Source organism: Melanerpes formicivorus, unplaced genomic scaffold (genome assembly GCF_026170545.1).
Source record: "Melanerpes formicivorus ecotype bairdi unplaced genomic scaffold, bMelFor1.0.p_v2 SCAF_2453, whole genome shotgun sequence".
In the NCBI taxonomy this organism is placed as follows: domain Eukaryota; kingdom Metazoa; phylum Chordata; class Aves; order Piciformes; family Picidae; genus Melanerpes; species Melanerpes formicivorus.
In genome coordinates, this window is record NW_027144804.1 from 313 (window position 1) to 5,683 (window position 5,371).

General features: G+C 61.9%; 1 long non-coding RNA gene across 1 annotated transcript; it reads right to left on the minus strand.

Annotated features, from left to right (window-relative positions):
* Positions 1-383: 383 nt before the first annotated feature.
* Positions 384-2,282, minus strand: LOC137461507 (uncharacterized). The gene is made up of 3 exons (XR_010993398.1): positions 2,130-2,282; positions 985-1,227; positions 384-419 (listed from the first exon to the last, which is right to left on the minus strand). It is a non-coding gene; the product is annotated as an uncharacterized lncRNA (long non-coding RNA).
* Positions 2,283-5,371: the final 3,089 nt, after the last annotated feature.

Below are 5,371 nucleotides of genomic sequence, written 5' to 3' on the forward strand. Positions count from 1 at the left end.
GTACTGTGGACCCCTCCCCACTTTTGGGGACACCCCCCACACTTCCAGCCCCCCTCCCCACCTTCAGGACCCCCTCCCCACTTTTGGGGACCCCCTCACTTCCAGCCCTTTCCCTCCACATTCAGGTCCCACTCCCACCTTCAGGACCCCCTCCCCACTTTTGGGGACCCCCAACTTCCAGCCCCCTCCCCCCCCACATTCAGGGCCCCCTCCCCACTTATGGGGCCCCCTCCCCACTTTCAGGGCCCCCTCCCCAATTTGGGGGTGTGTGTTCCCCCCCTCTAACCTGTGCAGCCTCAGCAGCCCTCTGCTCTCCTCGGGCAGCCTCAGGCTCCAGACACAGTCCTGGGGGGGCAGGGGGGGGGCGGGGGGGGAGGGACCACCCCGGGGGGGGGGGGGCAGGAGCCCCCCGCACTGAGCTGGGGGAGGAAGGGGGGGAGAGAGGGGGGTGGTAAGGGAGGGGACTGGGAGGGGAGTGGGCGGGGACTGAAGGGAGTGGGGCGGGGACTGGAGGGAGTGGGAGGGGGACTGGAGGGGGACTGGGAGGGGGACTGCGAGCGCTGAGAGCCATCCCAGAGGGCTCTTAAAGCGGCAACGCCCCGGGGTGGGGCCCACAGGGAGTCTTAAAAGGGCAACGCAGGAACCCCAATGGTTCTCAAGGGAGGGAGGTCGTGGGAGGGGTCCCCGGGGTTTTGGGGGGGTGGGGTCTTGGGGGGGAGGTTCCAACTTTCGGGGTAGGTCCTAGGTTTTGAGAGGGTCTTGGGGGGGGTGTGGGGGGTCCCAGCTTTGGGGTAGAGGGGGTCTTGGGAGGAGGGGTCCCAGGATTGGGGGGAGGGTGGGGGGGGGGGTGTCCCAGGGGTTGGGGAAGGGTCGTGGGGGGGTTTGGCCTCAGGGTTTGAAGGAGGTCTTGAGAGGGGGGTCCCGACTTTTGGGGAGGGGGGTGGGGGGGGGAGGGATGGTCTTTCTGGGGGGGGGGTCCCTTACCTGTGCAGAGGGGCTGGGAGTCGTTCCAGCGAGGGGGGGGCGGCAGGGGGGTCCCCAGGGCCCCCACCCCCCAAGCAGAGCAGCGCTTGGGGGACCCCCCCCCAGGGTGTAGCCTGGGAGGCAGCGGAAGGAGACCAAAGCTCCTGGAGGGTAGCCCAGGCCCGGGGGGGGGTGGGAAGGGTGGCTGCTTAGGACCCCCCCGTGGGGCAATTCTGGGGGGGGGGCAACCCCCCGCCGGGAATGCTGGGAAAAAAATAGAGGGGGGAGAGGGGAAACTTTGGGGTGAAAAGAAAGGATTTTGGCGAAGGAGTGAAGGAGTTAGAGGGGGGAGAAGATTTGGGGGGAAAAAAGAGGATTTAGGGAAAATTGGAAGGGAGGAAGGGGGAGTTGGGGAGGGGAAGGGAGAATTGGGGGGGGGGAAGAAAGTTCTGGGGTGAGAAAAGAGGATTTGGGGGCAAAGGGGAAGGGGGGGTGGGGGGGAAGATCATTTGGGGGCTAAAAAGGGCAGTTTTGGGGGGCAGAAAGGAAACTTGGGGTGAAAAAAGGGCAATTTGGGGGCTTAAAAAGGGCAATTTGGGGGCTCAAAAGGATGATTTGGGGCTAAAAAGGGCAATTTGGGGCCTAAAAAGGGCAATTTTGGGGCTCAAAAGGATGATTTAGGGTTAAAAAGGATAATGTAGGGCTAAAAAGGGCAATTTTGGGGCTAAAAATGATTATTTGGGGCTAAAAAGGGCAATTTTGGGGCTAAAAAGGGCAACTTTGGGGCTCAAAAGGATGATTTGGGGCTAAAAAGGGCAATTTTGAGTTAAAAAAGATGATTTGGGGTTAAAAAAGGCATTTTTGGGGCTCAAAAGGATTATTTAGGGTTTAAAAGGGCAATTCTGGGGCTAAAGAAGGCAATTTTGGGGGTAAAAAAAGGCAAATTTGGGTTAAAAAGGATTATTTGGGGTTAAAAAGGGCAATTTTGGGTTAAAAAGGGCAATTTTGGGGCTAAAAAGGGTGATTTTGGGGCTAAAAAGGATGATTTGGGGCTAAAAAGGGCAACTTTGGGGCTAAAAAGGATGATTTGGGGTTAGAAAAGGCAATTTTAGGGGCTCAAAAGGAGGCTTGGGGGGGAGGGGGGGAGGGAGGGGGGAGGGTCTCACCCTCGTAGGTGAGCTGCAGCCGGGGGGGGTCTCTGCCGAGGGCCTTCGCTCAGCAGCTCCAGGCTGAGGCTGCCCTGGGGGCTCAGGACCCCCCCCCGGGGGCACTTCGTCCAGGTCCGAGTCGAAGAGGAGGGGGGCGAGGGGGGGAGGGGCCCCCCCCGGATCGACAGCCTCGGGGGGAAGGGAGGGGGTGAGACCCCCCCCAACACCCCCCCCCCCACGAGACACCTTCCAGGGGCTCCCCGCCCCCTCCCAGCCCCTCCCATCCCCCTCCCAGCCCCCTCCCCAGCCCCTCCCTATCCCCCCCCAGCCCCTCCCCATCCCCTCCCAGTCCCTCCCAGTCCCTCCCCATCCTCTCCCATCCCCCTCATCCCCTCCCAGTCCCCCCCCATCCCCTCCCAGCCCCTCCCCATCCCCTCCCCATCCCCTCCCATCCTCCCCATCCCCCCCCCCCAGTCACCGGTCGCTGTCCTCATCCAGCAGCAGCCTCTGGAAGCTGAGGCGCAGGCGGTGCCCAGGGGGAGCCTCCAGCAGCCAGCGGCAGCTCCAATTGCCGCCCAGGGCCTCCCCGGCCTCCCCCTTCCCGGGGGTCTCCAGCCGCCCCCTGGTGGCGTTGCGCAGCGTGGCCCCGCAGGGCGCCTCGGCCCCACCCCCTGCCGCCAAGCCACGCCCATCACCCGAGGCCACGCCCCCAGCAACACCCCCTCCCCAAGACCTCCCCCCCGCATATCCTCCCCTGGAAGCTTGGGAGAGCCAAAACTCCTCCTTCGGGGACCCAAAATCGCTCTTTCTGGCCCCAAATTGCCACTTTCTGACCCCAACTGATCTTTTTTGGCCTCTAAATTCTCCCTTTTCGACCCCAACTTGCCCTTTCTTGACCCAAATCTCCCCTTCCTCACCCCAAACCTGCCCTTTTTTAACCCCAAGTTGCCCTTTTCCACCCCAAAGTTGCCTTTTTCACCCCAAAGTTGCCTTTTCTACCCCGAAATTGCTCTTTTTTGATAAAAAATTGCCCTTTTTTTAACCCAAAATCACCTTTACAGACCCCAAACTGCTCTTTTTGACCCCAAAATTGCCTATTTTGACCCAATATTGCCTTTTCTGACCCCCAAATTGCCTATTTTGACCGCCAATATTGCCCTTTTTGACCCCCAAACTTCCCCTTTTTGCCCAAAATCGCCCTTTTATCACCAAAAATTCTTCTTCCTGATCCCCCAATTGCCACTTTCTGACCCCAAACTCCTCTTTCTGACCCCAAAATTTGCCCCCTTTCACCCCAAAATTGCCTTTTCTCACCCCAAAATTGCTCCTTTTGGATGGAAGTTTGCCCTTTTGGGACCCAAAGTGACCTTTGCAGACCCCAAATTGCCCTTTCTCACCCCAAAACTGATCTTTCTGGAGCCAAAATGATCCTTTTTGGACCCCCAAAGTACCCATTCTGGCCCAATATTGCCCCTTTTAACCCCAAATTTCCCCTTTCTGACCCCAAATTGCTCTTTCTGACCCCAAAACGACCTCTTGGGATCCAAATTCTCCCTTTTTTTCACCCCAAAATTGCCTTTTCTGACCCAAATTTGCTCTTTGGTGACCCAAACTTGCCTTTTCTGACCCCAAACTTGCCTTTTTTTGATCCCAAATTGCCTTTTCTGACCCCAAAATTGCCTTTTCTGACCCAAGATTGCCCCTTTCTGAGCCAAAATTGCTGGTTTTCAACCCAAATCTGCCCTTTTTAGGCCTCCAATTGCCTTTTCTTCTCTCTACCCAAGCCCCGCCCCAGGCCCCGCCCCTTCCACCTAAACCACGCCCCCGGCTCCACCCCCACCTGCCTCAATGGGCTCCAGACGCCCCTCCCAGCGCCACCCAGAGACCCCCAGACCCCCTCCCAGTAACCCCCCAGTGCCCCCCAGACCCCCTCCCAGTGCCTCCCAGTGCCCCCCAGTACCCCCAAGCCCCCTCCCAGTGCCTCCCAGTGCCCCCCAGACCCCCTCCCAGTAACCCCCAGTGCCTCCCAGTGCCTCCCAGTGCCCCCCAGACCCCCTCCCAGTAACCACCCGTGCCTCCCAGTGTCCCCAAGACCCCCCCCTCCCAATGCCCCCCCAGTGCCTCCCAGTGCCCCCCAGTCCCCCTCCCAGTAACCCCCAGTGCCTCCCAGTGCTCCCCAGATCCCCTCCCAGTGCCTTCAGTAACCCCCAGGACCCCCTCCCACTGCCTCCCAGTACCACCCAGAGACCCCCAGACCCCCTCACAGTAACTCCCAGTGCCCCCCAGTACCCCCAAGCCCCCTCCCAGTGCCCCCCAGACCCCTTCCCAGTGCATCCCAGTACCACCCAGAGACCCCCAGACCCCCTCCCAGTGCCCCCAGCACCTTCCAGTGCTCCCCAGACCCCTCCCAATGCCCCCCCAGCACCTTCCAGTGCCCCCCAGTACCTCCCAGTGACCCCCAGACCCCCTCCCAGTAACCCCCAGTGCCCCCCAGACCCCCTCCCCAATGCTCCCCAGTGCCCCCCAGACCCCCTCCCAATGCCCTCCAGTACCACCCCAGAGACCCCCCAGACCCCCTCCCAGTAACCACCAGTGCCTCCCAATGCCCCCCAGTCCCCCTCCCAGTAACCCCCAGTGCCTCCCAGTGCCCCCCAGATCCCCTCCCAGTGCCTTCAGTAACCCCCAGACCCTTTTCCACTGCCTCCCAGTACCCCCCCGACCCCCTCCCAGCGCCTCCCAGTACCTGAACTGGCGCTAACTGGGAGGAAGGCGAGGAAGAGGAGGAGGCAAGGGGGGGGCCGAGGGGACCCCCCATGGTCAGATCCTGCTTGGGGGAGGGGGGGGAAAACCAGTTAGGGACTGGGAGGGTCCTACTGGTGCCATACTGGGACCCCGGGGGGACCCTCGCTGGGGCTGGGGGAGGGGAGGGGGTCCATGCTGGTCCGGGGCGGGGGTGGGGGTCTGACTGGGGCCATAGTGGGGCTGGGGGTCTCCCTGCTGACGTCATACTGGGACCCCCCAGGGAGGTCTTAGTGGTCTGGGGGGGGGTCCGGGGGTCTCCCGATCGATGCCATACCGGGATCCCGGGGGGGGTCTGATTGGGGCTGGGGGGGGATCTGACCGGGGCCATACTGGCTCCGGGGCGGGGCGGGGGGGGTGGTGTGTGTTCCTTTGTGGTGCCGTACTGGGACCCCCAGAGGGGGTCTGAGTGGTCCGGGGGGGGGGTCTGAGTGGTCCGGGGGGGGGTCTCCTACCGGCGC